The 17,923-nt window shown below is 38.5% G+C and overlaps 1 pseudogene; it reads left to right on the plus strand.

Moving 5' to 3' along the window:
• The first annotated feature begins 2,295 nt into the window (after positions 1–2,295).
• LOC125117963 (40S ribosomal protein S15-like) lies at positions 2,296–13,881 on the plus strand (annotated as a pseudogene).
• Positions 13,882–17,923: the final 4,042 nt, after the last annotated feature.

Raw genomic sequence — 17,923 nt, forward strand, 5'->3', positions numbered from 1 at the left:
ATGAAAAGTCGTATTTCAGCTTTTCCAAAAGTTTGATTCCATTTCAGATGGCCCCCTGAATATCTGTGAGATGTATTTATGAAAGTTGTCTGTTAATTCTTTTGTCTCCCAAACTGGTTACGATCTTATTAGTCCAAGAACAGAAGATAATTAAGTATCTCGCTGTTCTGTGTTTTTACCTTCGCTATAGAGGACTTCTCCATAAATGCTGGAAATCAGTGCCTCCTAGAATTTAATGTGAATAAGATAGCCCAGAATTCAACCCACACACCTACAGCCAACTAATCTAAGACAAAGGAGGCAAGGAGATACAATGGAGAAAGGACAGCTTGTTCAATAAGTGGTGCTGGGAAAACTGGACAGCCACATGGAAAAGAATGAAATTAGAACACTCCCTAACACCATACACACATATAAACCCAAAATGGATTAAAGACCTAGATATAAGACCAGATGCCATAAAACTCTTAGAGGAAAACATAGGCCAAACACTCTCTGACATAAACCACAGCAACATCTTCTCAGATCCACCTCTTAGAGTAATGACAGTAAAAACAAAAATAAACAAATGGAATCTCATCAAAATGAAAAGTTTCTGCACAGCAAAGGAAACCATAAAGAACACGAAAAGACACCCCACAGAATGGGAGAAAATCTTTGCAAGTGAATCGACTGACAAGGGATTCATCTCCAGAATTTGTAAACACCTTCTGCAAGCTCCATATCAAAAAAACAAACAACCCCATCAAAAAATGGGCAGAAGACATAAACAGACAGTTCTCCAAAGAAGACATACAGATGGCCAAGAAACACATGAAAAGCTGTTCAGCATCACTCATTAGTAGAGACATGCAAATCAAAACCACTCTGAGGTCCCACCTTACACCAGCCAGAATGGCCATCATCCAAAAGTCTACAAACAGTAAGTGCTGGAAGAGGGTGTGGAGAAAAAGGAACCCTAGTACACTGTTGGTGGGATTGTCAATTGGTGCAACCACTGTGGAAAGCAGTATGGAGAGTCCTCAGAAAACTACACATAGAACTACCATTTGATCCAGCAATCCCACTCCTGGGCATCTACCCAGAGAAAACCATGACTCGCAAAAACACGTGTACTCCGATGTTCACTGCAGCACTATTTGCAGTAGCCAAGACATGGAAACAACCTAAATGTCCATCGACAGAGGAGTGGATCGAGAAGATGTGGTACATATACACAGTGGAATATTACTCAGCCATTAAAACGAACGAAATACTGGCATTTTTAGCAACACGGATGGACCTAGAAACTATCATGCTAAGTGAAGTCAGCCATACAATGAGACACCTACATCAAATGCTTTCACTGACATGTGGAATCTGAAAAAAGGACAGATTGAACTTCTTTGCAGAACAGATGCTGACTCACAGACGTTGAAAAACTTATGGTCTCTGGAGGAGACAGTTTGGGGGGGTGGGGGCTGTGCTTGGGCTGTGGGATGGAAATCCTGTGAAAGTGGATTGTGATGGTCATTATACAACTACAGATGTGATAAATTCATTTGAATAATAAAAATAAATAAATAAAAAGCTAACAACAAGGTTGTACTGTATAGCACAGGGAACTATATTCAATATCCTATGATAAGCCATAATGTAAAAGAACATGAAAAATAATATATATGTATAACTGAGTCATTTTTCCGTATAGAAGAAATTAACACAGCATTGTAAATCAACTACACTTCAATAAAATTTATTTATTTAAAAAAAAAAGATCCGTGTTAAAATTCAGATTATGACTCAGGAGTTCTGGGGTAGGACATGAGAGTCTGCATTTGTTTTGTTTTGTTTTCCTTTCTTTTTAGGACCACACCCGCAGCACATGGAAGTTCCCAGGCTAGGGTCAAATCAGAGATGCTGCTGCTGGCATACGCCACAACCACAGCAACACCCAATCCAAGCTGTGTCTGCGACCTACATCACAACCCACGGCAATGTCAGATCCTTAACTCGCTGAGCGGGGCCAGGGATTGAACCCGCATCCTCAAGGATACTAGTCGGGTTTGTTACTCCTGAACCACAACAGGAACTCCGAGTCAGCATTTCTAACAAGTTCTCAGATGATGCTGAAGCTGCTAGTTAAAAACTCTAAAGTTTAAGTCAACTTTCAGCTTCCCCTGTTATCTCAACAGCTCTTGGGGACAGAATTAGTTGAATTGGTCTTCACAACTCTTTACAAAGGTAAGGAGATTTACTTTAAAATAACTTTTTAAATTCAATAAAAATAAAGTGGGGTAAACACCAAGGCGAATGATGTCCTTTAAGAATGGGTCAAAGGTACATGAGATTCAATTAAGGAAAGAAAGCAAATCTATTCTGTATGGCATTCAGAAGTGGAGTAAGTAAAATATTATTAGAGGTTGCTTTGTAAAGATCTATTCTGTTTTGGTTGGTACAACCTCTGGGTGAAATCTCCCTGGGATACCAAGAAATATCCTCCACTCTAGGTGTCTTGCTTCCTATTGAATTTTGTTGCTTGCTCAAGTGTGTAAACATAAGCAGACAATGGTGCCCTTAATCTGTTTAATCCAAGAAGCTGTCTGGCCTCTGTCTCCCAATTTAGGAATCTCTTTCAGCAAAATCCTCAAATTGCCAAAGATGAGAGCACTTAGTCTTTCCAAACTGTTATATCCGCACTGAAAAAAGGGATATACTTTTTTCCACCGTCTGCTACTGGTATCTTTAGATGCCTGTTTCCACAGTTATCCAGTGCATAAATAACCATTAATCATTTTATAGGCAGATTTAAACTTATTAATTTTAGAAGTGCATTCTACAAACAATGTAAGTACCTACTGAAGTCTATTAACCCCATAGAGAAGGACAGCCACCTAAAAATGGTAACCAAGGGAGTTCCCCTTGTGGCTCAGTAGAAACAAATCTGACTAGCATCCATGAGCATGGGGGTTGGATCTCTGGCCCCATTCAGTGGGTTAACAATACAGCATTACCGTGAGCTGTGGTGTAGATTGCAGATATGGCTGGGATCCGAGTTGCTGTGGCTGTGGTGTAAGCCAGCAGCTGTGGCTCCAATTTGATCCCAAGTCCAGGAACTTCCATATGCCACAGGTGTAGTCCTAAAAAACAAACAAAAAGTAACCAAAATGACAGAAGGGATTGTAATAGAGAACTGATTTTTAAAAAAATGAAGTTGATGGTTGTAATGCCAGGGCTGCTCCCATTCTTTGCTGAAAACCCATCAACCCTTCCCACCTTTAGCAGGAGTGTCCTAGCACACAACCTGCCAACCCCTGCAATCTTTAGCAGAAGTTAACATAAATCTTTAAGTTAAAGTGTCCAGAGGTAAGAAAGGAAGCTACAAATAAAGATGTAACCAGCTGCGACCAAGATGGCACTGAATCCTACCTCCAAAAGACCCTGAGTCTCATTATAAGTTGATTTTACTATATTAGCATATTAAATGAGACACCTACCAGTAGCCAGGACCAGACATTAAGGACCAAAAAAGGATAAAAAGGGGATGGTACCCTTGCCCCTTCCCAAGTAGACTGATGCAGATGTCTCCCCATCATTAGCCTCACTCCTCCTTCCTTTGCCTTCATTCTGTAAAATTAAATCCCTCTCACCAGGTGGGCGAGAAGATGATATGTAAACTTAGTTCCCCTTTTCCATTCTTTGACCACTGAATAAGGCTTTTGCTGTGTCTCAGCTGAGGTTTTCTTATTTTCCTACTAGAAGCCAAACAGAAAAAGAACTCTCTCTCACTAAGGCAGAGAGCCTCTAAATGACTTAGTTCAGTGACGTTTTTCTCATTTACAGTTACCTGCCAAGACTGTTCATGCTCATCTCTTCTTTACCAAATGGCAGGTAGAAAAGGAAAAATGCAAAAACCAAATGCTTCCTTCTACTTGCGTTTTCTATATACTTCTATTCCTCCTGCTACTCTTATTATTTCAGAGTTTGTTTTGGCATAATTATTCAATCAGGTTCTATGTTATTACTAATTTTATAGACCCAATGGCCAGTGCAGTGCCATGATATAAAACTGATGCTCGATAAATATTTCCTGAATGAATAAGTATGTTAGCCATATGGTAATTCATTATTTAAACTTTTTTGCACCTTTTCCTAAGAGAATAGAAAAAAATACACTGACATTTAAACACACATGTACACTGTAAAACTGGAATGAGTAATCTATTTGGTTTTTATTCATAGTAAGGGATAACGATTCATTTCTTTTTATTAATTTTCTGAATACCAACACCAGTGACATGACTTCTAATATATAGCAAAATCTCTTAAATATTTGCCCCAGGAAGTGGCTTATAAATCAGAAAGAGGTTTTCTTAATTTAAAAGTAAAAATCAAATCTCACTTGTCTGACTTTGGAGCTCTTGGTACTTGAAACCACTACTATTTGTGGCAGACAGTGTGATGTGCCACCCCAAATTCTCTGGGGCTTATTGCCTCAGCTGCTGGCAGTGCTGTTGGCAGGCAGCCTTCAGCTGTCAGCCGCTTCATGGTTGCCTCAGCTGCAAAGAGCCATCTGGTCCAATATTATTCCCCTTACCCAATGACCCATGTCCAATGAACGATCAACACAAAGGTAAAAAGATCTGGCCAACTTGACCCAACTTGGAAGAACTCTGAAGGGCCATTCTCATTTCAGAGCTCTCTGTAAGGAAGGCCATTGCTGTTGGTGGGCCTACCGTGTACCTCAACTTCTCCTCCTTTCCGAGCCCTGCTCCCTTCCCCTAGTGCCCCAAGGGTACTCCCTAATAAATATTTTGCCTGTAAAACTTCATCTCAAAGTCTGCTTCCTAAGGAGCTCAACCCTTATGATAATATTATTTTCATGCTCTCTTTATACAAAATACAGAAAATGTTTGTAAGTATCCACTGACAACAAATTGCTACATTTTGTCGAGTCTATTCTCTGAGAGGACACTTGTTCTGGGTCAGAGCTGCTTGACAAAAACCTACATTGCCAAGATTACTGTTCCCTAATACATTTTAATTTCATTATGTTGAGGGCACAGGGGGGTGGTCCAAGATCATAATGCCATGGTCATTCCCTTATAGTGGAAAAAGCCTCATTTGAGATTCTTTCCTTGTACCACAGGGTTAGAGCTGGTTTCTCTCCTCAAATCATGCCAGGCTGACATGAACTAAACTCTCGAAATTTCTCCTCTTTCCTGAAGAAACAACACAGTACCCAGAAACATGTGACTTTGGAAGACCAAACTTAGAAATTTCTTCTGAATTGTTAATTCACCCCATCACCAGCTCTGAGATTCTAGCCTGCTTGTTTTGCAGTCTTCCCTCCTAAGTTTATTTACATATCTGTTTATATGATGTACTGATCATTTCAGGTGAAGAATGACAGGAAGAGATCTCCATGGTGAGAGCGCGTTTGGTTGTCTCCATGGTAATCTCTGCATAGTTAATAATTCTACAACTTAATTTCTTATCGTGAAATTACCAATGGCTTCAGCTTTGGAATATGTGTGGGTGAAGCCATCAGGGCTCATAGTGCAACTTGTAAAGTAAGTAATGCCAAGCATCATTAGAGACTCAGTCTGTCTTTTACATTTCTTTTCCCCCCTTCTTTAGGAACCTAAGGTCCTCATATGTTTTGTACTCTGTTTCCTCCCTACTCCATCATTTTAAAAAAGAGACTAAGGTATAAAAAATGATAAAGCAGTATATTACTTTCCCCTGGGGCATTCCTTTTTAAATGGACACAAGGGAATGAATCTCTAAGGAGTTTCAGGAATTAAGGAAATATGTGAATGGGGAAGAGCAGAAGAGGTTGGGGAACAAAACCTATATATTGATTACTCTGTACTCTATTTTCCCCATCTGTAAAATGGGTAGTAATATTACATGTCTCTGAGGGTTACTGAGTGGATTAAATAAGACATGACATCTAAAGTGCTTAGAACAGTATGTGACTTGTTCAATTACTTCTACTACTTATTTTTATTCATAAGGGCAAATTAGGAAACATTCCCTTCTTCATCTTTAACCCCAAATATTTAAATTAACAAAAGTCTGGTCTTTCCCTTTATGGGGAATCTATGAAGCCTTGATCTTCCAACAGTGGTCCAAGGAACAGAAGCATCAACCACAGCAGGGAGCTTGTTAGAAGTCCAGAATTTCAAGCCCCATTCCAGATATGCTAAAGCAAAATCTGCATTTTAACAAGATTCTCTGGTGATTCCTACACACATTAAAGTTTGAGGAGCCCTGAAGTAGGTATAGATGTCCCAAACTGGGGCTCTGGAATCAAATAGACCCAAGCTCCAATTTATTAGCTGTGGGACCTTGGGCAAGTTACTTAATCACTCTTAGTCTTGGGTCTCTCATGTGTTGTAGGTGGGATAATTACATCTATTTAGTAGGATTGCTGTGGGGATTAAATGTGAAACTATGTAAAGCACTTACTGATGTGCATGCTGGGCAACTACCAAGTGTCTTATGAATTGTGGCTATAACTACTCTCAAAACAATCTCCACGCTTTTAAAATATGTAGTTTCAAGCTCCCAAGGGCAAAGAACTTGACTTCACTCAGTGTAGGAGTGTTCATATACTCATATGATTTAAAAGATACACAAGGAATGCTAGGGATGAATCAAAAGAAAATTTGATTAGGTTTATTTTGTATTGAAAAGCTTGGCTACTGAGGAAAGGATTTTCCTTTGTGTATGAGTCTTCCTCTGCCCTGCTGGGTAAGTTACATTCAGGTTAGAAACAAAGGTGATCAGTTGGCTATGACAGGTAGAGAAGCACCTGCAGGTATAGTCAAGCATTTCAATCTTTTAGATATGATTCTCACTGCCAGTGGCCAGCTTGTTCACATCTATGAGCCTAAAATGTAATACTCCCAGAAACTCTTTGAAGACTGGAATTGGATGTTGTTGAACTTGAAATGGCAAGCACAGGTTCCACATTCTCAAATGTATTTCACTTTGATCTCATGGTCAAGAGCAGGGGCTCAGGCATCCAATCACTAGAGTACAAATTTCTTCACTTGAAAGTAGGGATTGTTATAGTTCCTTTCTCTAAGGATGTTTAGAATTGATGAGATCATCTATGTAAAGATGTTAGCACAGTACCTGGCAATAAATGTAAGCTGCTGTAATTATCATACTTGCTCCATCTGCTTTCGCTAGGATCCTGTATTTGGTATGTCTGACTCCAGCCTATGATCTTGAACTCAACACTGAGATGGAGGCTACATCCAGCCTCTAACTAGATCTAACATGAACAGTTTGGTTAGCAGAATTAAGAGTTAAAATCATGACATACCAATGGAAAGGTGAGACTACCTAGTAGATTTCCATATTAGGGCACTTTGTAGATGACTGAGTACTGGGAGAACGAATTTCAGTGTTGTTGAAGTGCTAGTGTAGTCAGGCTCTAAGAGGCTGTCAGCCATTTTCAGGCTTTTAATGAGTTCCCCAAGGAGAAGCAGAAACTACCATCCCAGCAAGCCTTTCACCACACCTGAATTGTTTATCATTCAGTTGCTAGTGCTCTGGAGTCTAACATACTGGTACACTATGCTACAGAATACTGAAACAAAAATCTCTGACAGATTCTTGATCAACAAGTGCTGGCAATACAAAACCATTTGGAAATGGGGCAGAACAGATAATGTGAAAACTTGGACCATTTTCCATGGGACTTCTGGATATAGAGCACAGTATGGATTTGGGAGACATCAGTCACTTGAGCTAGTCAATCTACACTAGATCAAATGACAAGGCTTTGAATGTTCTTCCATACCTGACTGAAATACTACTTTGAGTATAATTATTACTAGATATCATTTGTGTGTGTACACTCATGAATTGATTACAGACATTATCATCTAAGGATTTAAATGAAATTAACTTTAAGACGATTGTATAGACTACTTGATGAAAACAGGGGCAAAAGCATGTCAGATTTAAGTGAAAACATACAGTATTTGTCTTCCTCTGATGGACTTATTTCACTAAGTGTGGAATACAAAATAATAAACAAAACAGAACAGACTCACAGATACAGACAACAAACTAGTAACTACCGGAGGGGAGAGGGGTAGTGGTAGGGGCAAAATAGGTGAAGGAAATTAAGAGGTACAAACTACTAGATATAAAAAAAAAAAAAAGTTACAAGGATGTAATGTACAGCATAGGGAATATAGTCAATATTTTAAAGTAACTTTGTATGGAGTGTAACCTGTAAAGATACTGAATTACTATGTTGTACACCTGAAATTCATATAATATTGTAAGTCAACTACAATTAAAAAAAATGTTAGCAGGGAGTTCCTGTTATGGCTCAGTGGGTTGGGAACCTGACTGGTATCCATGAGGAGGTAGGTTCAATCCCTGCCCTTGCTCCGTGGGTTAAGTATCCAGTGTTACCATGAGCTGCAGTGTAGGGTACAAATGTGGCTCGGATCCTGTATTGCTGTGGCTGTGACTGTGGCAAAGGCTGGCAGCTGTGGCTCTGATTTGACCCCTAGCCTGGGAATTTCCATGTGCCGCAGGTACAGCCCTAAAAAGACAAAAAAAAAAAAGTCAACAAAGAATAGTAACAGTTATAAGAAAGTGAAGTTGAAACTAAATCCTTCAGAGAAGTCCCATACTTCTGATTCACTGAAGGGAACAACTTTATATTATCTCTTGTATTCATTCAGTTAACTTCATTTGCAAAAAGTATTTAATAAATACCAAATACTGATACCTTTGTATTATATTAGCAACACTGTGTAATACTGACTTTGCAACAAATACACTTCAAAATAATTGAAAACACTACAACTGTAAATTTGTTAACAAATTTTATCTTAATAATCCGTTTCCATAATGAATACACAAACAGAAAAATGTATAAACTCATATAAAGTAAACACATGAAAAGAAGAGAGGGATGAAAAGAGAAAGGATGGTAAAAAGACATCTGAATTCATTAGTTTCTTTAAAAGTCTAAAAATACTTCCACCCAGTCAAATTTATTCTCTGAAAATTGAAAGTGATATATAAGACTGTACCCACATCACAGAAAGCAGAATCTACATTGGGAAAAAAGAGGGGAAAGTATGGGTTGTCAGGAAGTAACCACAGTCTCTGCCAATACCATTATCAGTGATAGCTGGTTTCCAAAAGGGTAACATCAAGGAACTATTAATCATAGAATAATGGGGACAACAAAAGGCAATGCTTCTCAACTATTTAGCATACTGTTGGCAATAGATTCCCATGGCATACCTATTATGTGCATGAACAGTGTGCTGGACAACATGTTCTCAATAAATATGGTAGACCGTGGTAAAATGATTGCACTAACAGTCCCAATTTTTGGTGTATCCTTGTATCCATGCCCTTTTATAGTGCCCTCTCTATACATGTGCTTTGACCAAAGGAATTGTTATAAACTTGATGCAAGCAAAGGCTGGAAAAGGCACTTGTATGGTTCTGATTTCAGCAGGTCTGGAATGGGCAGAACCCAAGAATACCACTTTTGAAAAAACAAACAATCTCCTTAGATGATTCAGATATGCACTACTCTTTAAAAATCTGACTTAGCATGTTCCAGAAATTCTGAAGACTGTGGACACATCTCAGGATTGTTATATACTCCTAAGAAAATACCTGAGAGAAGCTTTCATAGAAATGGATTTTTAGATTCTGAAACCACTGAAAAAACTTGATGTTATCCAGCCTGTAGCACTAAGAAATAATATAACTTGTTTAATAAAGTAATTTTAGAGCTGAGAATGTACTTAGAAATCCACTTATTTTGCAAAAGAGGAAGCTTAAGGAGCAGCTTAAGCAGGCTTCTTGGTTTCCTCTTCATCATAGAAAATCTAAAAAGTTTACTTTCAAATGCTAGTTTTCATTTCCTCTACTATTTTTCTCATTAGCCCTTTTAATTTGAATTAAGATTTATCTTCTTTCATTTTTTTTTCCATCTTTTTGAGCTGCACCCACGGCATATGGAAGTTCCCTGGCTAGGGGTCCCATCAGAGCTGTAGCTGCTAGCCACAGCCATAGCCACAGCCATGTGGGATCCAAGCTGTGTCTGTGACCTACACCACAGCTCACACCAATGCCAGATCCTTAACCCACTGAGCAAGGACAGGGATGGAACCCACGTCCTTATGGACACTAGTCAGGTGTGTTACCGCTGAGTCACCATGGAACTCCTCCTTTCATTTTTTTCCCCACTCAATGGTAGAGATGCTAATAAATGTGATATGGTAAAAATAAGCTTCTTCTAGTTTCAGATTGGAGGAGCAATGGGAATTGGCACTTAGAAGCAAGCATAAGCTATATAAAGATCTAAGAGAAAAGGGTTCTAGACAGAGAAAGAGCAAGTCCTAAGCCCTGAGGCAGGACTAATCTTGGTATCTATGAGGAAGAGTAAAAGGTTCATATGACCTGAATGACATACGAGAGGCAGAAAATTGTAGGAGATGGTGGCAGAAAGATTAGCAGATCCTGTCATATAGTTATTTGGGTTCACCTCTGTCTCCTACGGCAATTATGTGCAAAGTCTTTGATAACTACAGTTTTTTGGATACAGATTTTCAATTTCCAGTAATGGGAGACTTATTTATTCTGACCAAACCTCCAGAGAAAAACAACTAAAAATATTGAGTGAAGGTTTTTTTTTTTTTTTAACCAATCTCCTACAAAGCAAAACGAGCTGAAAAAGAAAAAGAAAATAAATAAGGAATCCAGAAAGCTAAGTGTACAAGGAAGCCACTTTTGCCCTGAGGGCACTGGATATTTTCACAAAATAAAAATGTTTATTCGGATGGTCTCACAGGATTAGGGGCATAGAGATCAAAGCCTAAGGCCCACAGAAGATGGGAAGTCTATTAGGAGACTCTCCCTGCAAAAAGCTTTCAGCTCAAAGGGCTACGCCCTCAAGGAAGGGGTAAGTGGTCTTTCAGCCTGGAATCATGTCATTGTTGTGGTTCAGGGAATTTAAAAATTGAACTTGGATTAAGGTGAACCTTGACTGGTACTAACTTCAGGCATCTGGTAGAAACAAAAGCAAGTTCTTTCTGAAGGAAGTTACTTTCATCCTAAGACTTAAGGTATTCTTACAGATAATTTTCAGGTACAACAACCAGCAAATACTCGAGGATAACCAGGCATACTTGAGGAAAAGAAGACATGCAGAAACAATAAAAAGAAACAATAAAAGGAAATAGACCTATAATGACATTACATATTGGAATTATTAAATATAGACAAATAAACCATGCTTACTATAAAATGCATATAGAATTTTTTAAAAATATATTGAAAAAACAATTATCACAATGTTTTGCACATAAAAGGAAGTAAAATCTTCTCCATTAGCTTTATGGATTTAAGCTAATAAACATCTAGCCTTTTCCATGATGTCAAATATTACTTCACATCATATTTTCATTCACTCATTTTACACAACAGACACTTTTGCCTATTCATGGTCTTCCATACAATGTTTTCAACATGAAGAATATAATAGTAAACAATATGCACACAGGGTTCTTGCTCTCAAAAACTCTCACATTCAGCAGAGAAGACATACACACAGCCAATACACACAGTGGTGGGATTAGCACTCTGTGGAGGACTACAATAGGACCAGATAATTGAACATACTCACAAAACTCCCAAGAGCCTTTCAAGCACAGCTCCCCATGATCCTTCTTATTTACCCAAGGATGTGAAAGACTTGTGCAATGAATCTTTTTTAGGGAGAGCTCCTTAAAAGATTCCAACAGATTCTTCCATGACCTTCTGGTCACATAACCAAGCTTGACTGTCTAACTGGTTACATCAGGTGTAAAGCATCAATAAACTAGCCCTAGATCAAGAATAAGACAAGGGTGCCCATTCTCACCACTCCTATTTAACATAGTATTGGATGGCCTAGCCTGAACAATCACGCATGAGAAAGAAAGAAAAGGCATCAGAGTCATAAAGAAAGAAGTAAAATCTTCTCCATTTGTAGATGACATGATTTTATATCTAGAAAATCCTATGGATTCTGCAAAAATTTTTAGATCATAAAATTAAGTAAAATTTGCAGGACAGAAAATCAACATATGAAAATCAGCAGTGTTTCTATACATTAATAATGGATTATATGAAAAATAAAGAAACAATCCTATTTACAATAGTCATCAAACACAATAAAATACTTAGGGGTAAATCTAACCAAGTTGGTGAAAAATCTCCACACTGAAAACTGTAAGACATTGATGAAAGAAACTGAAGAAAACACAAATAAATGGGATGACACCCTGTGTTCATGGACTGGAAGAATTAATAATGTTAAAATGTACATAGTATCCAAAACCATCTATATAGTGAATGCATTCCTTATCAAGAGTCCAGTGGGATTTTTTTTTTTTTTACAAAAATAGAAAAAACAATCCTAAAATTCACTTGGTACCACAAAAGACTCTGAAGAGCCAAAGCAATCCTGAAAAAGAACAAACTTGGAGGCATCACACTTCCTGATTTCAAACTACATTACAATACTATGGTAATCAAAATAGTATAGTACTGGCATAACAATGGAATGAAACTGAGAGCCCAGAAATAAACTCTCGCTTATGTGGATAACTAATATTTGGCTCCCTTAGCCAAGAATATTTAACAGAGAAAAAACAGTCTCTTCAATAAATACTGCTGGGAAAATTGGATATTCACATGCAAGAGACCGAAACTAGATCCTACCTACCTTACACCATTCACAAATACCAACTAGAAATAGATTAAAGACTTAAATACTTAAATGTAAGACTAGAAACAATAAAAATCCTAGAAGAAAACATAGGAATAAAGTTTCCTTAACACTGGTCTTGACAACGATTTCTTCGATATGCACAAGCAACAAAACAACAAAGAAGTGGAACCACATCAAACTAAAAAGCCTCTGCACAGCAAAGGAAATAATTAGCAAAATGAAAAGGCAATTTACAGAATGGGAGAAAATATTTGCAAACCATACATCTGATAAGGAGTTAATATCCAAAATATATAAGAACTTAAATAACTCAATAGCAAAAAAGTCAAATAATTCAATTAAAAATTGAGTGAAGGACCCAAATACGCATTTTTTCCAAAGAAGACATGCAGATGGCCAACAAGCATATGAAAAGGTGCTCAACACCACTAATTACCAGAGAAATGCAAATCAAAACCACAATATCACCTCACATTTACTAGAATGGCTGTTATCAAAAAGATAAGAGATAACAAGTGTCGACAAGGAGGTGGAGAAAAGGGAACCCTTTAGCATTGTTGGTGGGGATTTTAAGTTGGTGCAGCGCTAGGGGAAATAGTAAGGAAATTCCTCAAAAAACTAAAAACAGGACGACCAATCTTTTCTAATAACTGACAAGGTGGCAGAAGTAGAGCGAAAGAAGCAGACCTTCCAGAAGTTCACCTACCTCAGGCATAGACCTCGACCAGCTGCTCCACAAGTCTTACAAACCGCTGGTGCAGTTGAAACAGTGCCCGGCTGCAAACAGAAACTAAATCGGACCGGTAGAGGAAGCCAAACTCGCTGCTGAAGCGCATGCGCACGGCTAGGAAGGCGGTGCTGCACGTGGAGGAGGCTAGGTTGTGAAGACACACCTGTGGGACGTAATCATCCTGCCCTAGATGGTGCGTGTCTACAACAACAAGATCTTCAACCAGGTGAAAATCATACCTTGGATCATCTGCCACTACGTGGGCAAGTTCTCAAAGACCTACAAGCCTGTGAAGCACGAGCCACGCAGACATCAGGTCCACCCACTTCTCCAGCTTCATCCATTTCAAGGAGCATGCTTGGCCAATAAAGGCACAGGCTTCTCTAAAAAATAAATGAATAATTAACTTTTGAAAATAAATAAAAATAGGACAACCTTATGATCTGGCAATTCCACTTCAGGTATATATCCAAAGGAAAGAAAATCAGTCTCAGAGAGGTATCTACACCTCCGTGTTCACTGCAGCGTTACTCACAACAGCGTTACTTAGAACAACCTAAGAGCCTACCCACATGAATGAATAAAGACTTTATATAATTCAGCCAATAAAAAAGGAAATCCTGGAGTTCCCTGGTAGCCTAGAAGTTAAGCATTCCACGTTGTCATTGCTGTGTGGGTTCCATCCCTGACTGGGAACTTTGCCATGCTGTGGGGCCAGCCAAAAAAAAAAAAAAGGAAATCCTGCCATTTGCAACAACATGGAACAACATGATAGAAGGGAGCACTGGGCTAAGTAAAGTAAGTCAGATAGAAAAAGACAAACACTGTATGATCTCACTTACATAAATAGAATCTAATAGAAGTGATCTCATAGAAACAGAACAGATTGGTGTTTGCCATAGGTGGGGATTTGGAGAGTGGAAAGGGGAAAGGGGGGATGGGGGAAAGTGGTCAAAGTACAAACTTTCAATCATAAGATAAGTTCTGGGAGTGTAATGTACAGCATGGCAACTATGGTTAAAAATATTATATTGCATATTTGAAAACTGCTAAGAGAGTAGATCTTAAAAGTTCTTATAAAAATTTTTAACTACATGTGGTGATGGATGTTAGCTAAACTTATGGCAGTAACCCTTTCCCGAAATATACATGTATCAAATCACTGTGTTACGTACTTTAAACTCATACAACATTATACGTCAATTATATCTCACTAAAACTGGGGAAAAAACATAAACCAGCCCTAGGTGCTGCCAGGGGAGTTTTGAACTTTAAACAACATGTTACACGTCATTAGTTAGCCCACTGCCCTTATTTTGGCCTAGGGTCAGTGTCAGTCAGTGTCCCAGTCTAGATGGAAAATAATTCTATCCTTCACAGCTACAAAGGTGGTAGCCTACAGAAAATGCTGCTTAAGCCAAATCTTGAAGAATAAATAGGCATTTGTGTTCTCTGTGAATTTAGTAGTGTCAGTCATTTGCTTGATAGTCAATAAATATTAAATACTCGTTATTTGCTATATGAAGAAAAATAATTTCTGACTGAATTCTGTGATAGTTAATTTTTTTCCTTCAGCATTTGTATTGCCCGTAAAGTCTTTTGCCAGACTTTAAGGTTTTAATGTCTTACTATTTCTGTACTGAGCTCATTTTAGATCTGAGAAGCAAGATTTATTCTTATAATAACAAAAGCTACCTTTTTTAGATCCTTCTTCTACCTGTTAAGTACTGTTTGTTATTTTATTGCATCTCGACAATCATCCTGTGTGGCATCCATGCTATCTCTGACTTGTTGATGGGACTAGATCCAGAAAGGCTACATAAGTTGTTTCAAGTCATAGAGATAATAAAGAGAGGTAAGCAGCAAATCCAGATGAGCCTAACTCTATAGCCAGTGCTCTACAACTACAGCAGAACTTGTCATGCCCCAGTCATACCACTTTGGCACTTGTCAACTACTTCATGCTTGCCTGCAGCATTATACTGCTAGGACCCATGAGTTTCCACCTGCACAGTGCAGACCAGGAGGACTGGAGAAATAATGTCCCAGAGAGCAGTCCCCAGCCAGGAGAAATGAGAATGGAAGATAGATATCCGTGCTTTCTTACCCCTTGGGTGGGGCAATTCTGAAATGTGTTCCAGAGGTCCCCAGCAAGACTCACATCCCCACCCTCCTACTAATACCTCCTGGGATTACCTCCCCAATAAACCACTTGCATTTAAACCCTTGCTGGAGAGTCTACCTCTGGTGCAACCAGCCTAAAACAATATCACATTACCCTGCCCTCCCTTAGTTCAGAAGTAACCTGAAAGGTCACCCAGTTCAGTCTCCCATCCATTGCCGTTTTCTACATCAGTGAGAGACAACCATCAGATTCTGCTTACAGAATTCCAGGAAAATACAGCTAAATATTGGCATGACAGTCTATTTTACTTGTTATTTCTTACTTGTATTGAATAGTGCTACTCTTTCAAGTAACTGAAAACTTCATGTACAGCTAAAGGAAGGCTATTTCCTTTTCACTTGCCCAACTTTTGCCTATCTGAAGAGAGCTATCTAGTCCTCCCCAAATCTTCCTTACTCTAGTTTTTTTCAGTTTACTTGTGTAAAATACCTGATTAAGAGAGAACCAAAACTCTAGTAAAAACTTTTAAGAGTTATCTGACATAGTCTTCCTCCTTGAAGCAAGGCTAGATATAAGTCACTCAAGACAGATGGTAAAACTATGTAAATTTGTGCTCTATAATTTTTTACACTATTTTTTTCCTGGCCACTACCCAGAATTATGTCCCCCTTTCCCCCACCCACAACTCTATTTCCTAATTATAAAGTAGAAAAAGAAGGCTAATTGGAATTCATCTACGGCATGACAATTTGCAGTAAAATATTAAAATTCATTTTTATGGGATTTTCAATTTTAGGGTTTGGCAATGATGAAAAGCACTCAGATCTTGGAGAAAAAGGAACGTGATTACTGTCTAATTCTGTGATCTAAGAGTAGAAAGTATGTCTTTTTCCTTTGAAAAAAAACTGTCCAAATTTGAAGAACTCAAAATTAACATGAAACTACTTCTTTCATAAGTGTTGGCATTATCAGCTTTCAAAAAAATGAACTACTCTCCATCATTTTGTACAAATTTACATCATTATGTAAATGTCATCTACCTATCTCTAAGCCTTCTACAACGAATTCATCTTTTATTCATTTTGTGGTTGTGTGCTGGGCAAGTGTATCATGTCCGAGATAGTCATTTTGGAGAGAGATATCTTAAGAATTTTGCTTTCCTGGCTTTCTAGTAAGGTTTTAGAAAATTATTGGGCTTACCTAACTGCAAAGTGTCTCTATTGTTAACTTTTCCAAGTATGTGTCCCTTAAGCTTATTCTAATATCCCTCTTCTAGGTAAAAATAGATAAACTATTGGGTTTTGAGTAGGCTCAACCCTTAGCAAGACTGTGTACCAAAATCTGCCTTTCTCTATGGGAGATGCCACCTTCTTTCTCCATCACTGTACATCAGGTGCCTTCTTCCTCTCCCCCACTCACCTGTTCTGACTAAATTATCTTGTATGAATCATTTACACCTTAGACATGTTAAAAGAAAGAAATCTCTTTACCCTGATGTGAATGGTCTTGTCCACTGCCAAAAGTATTTTAAGAATCAACCCAAAAATATGTAAGATATTTGGAGGCGAGAGTGCTCTTCCCCACCCTTAAAATCACCTGTGATTACTCAGCTATCCACACAGAAGGCAGGTCCTGTTTTGAAACCTCTGGGAACATAGGAAACCTCTGAGGATGTTCACAAAATCAGTACTGGGCCGACTGCATCAGGATTAGAGGAGTGTTTACAAAATCCAAATCCCCAGGATGCACTACTGGAATTTCTGATTCTGTAGGTTTGGGGAAGGAATTGAGGGAAGGAGGGAATAAGAAAGTGAACAAATAATTGTGATAAACTCCAGGCCTAGGTTTTTTGTTGGTTGGTTGGTTGGTTTTTTGTTTTGTTTTGTTTTTTCCAGCTGTGACTGTGGCACATGAAAGTTCCTAGGCCAGGGATCAAATCCACACCACAGCAGCGACCCGTCACTTCAGTGACAAGGCCGGCTTCTTAACACACTGAGCCACCAGGAAAGTCCCCAGGTCCAGTTCTGAGTAATGTTTATGGGCCAAGCTTATGAGATTTCCTCCTCCAAACCTGCTCTGAAAGTTTGTCTGAAAGTTTGTCTGAAAGTTTATAAGGCTGTGCGGAATGCCAGAAGTTTCCTCAATGTAGCAAGCATGCCTATCTGGGGATCAGGGGAGGTAAAGGAAAGAGGGAGTATGATAATCATCATGCTTCATGGAAAGCAGAGTACGATTTTCTTCCCCAAGTCGATTATCATTACAAGTCCAGTGGTTTCATATTTAAAACCCAGAATTCATAAAATTAACATAA

The sequence above is a fragment of the Phacochoerus africanus genome, chromosome X, assembly GCF_016906955.1.
Source record: "Phacochoerus africanus isolate WHEZ1 chromosome X, ROS_Pafr_v1, whole genome shotgun sequence".
Classification (NCBI taxonomy): domain Eukaryota; kingdom Metazoa; phylum Chordata; class Mammalia; order Artiodactyla; family Suidae; genus Phacochoerus; species Phacochoerus africanus.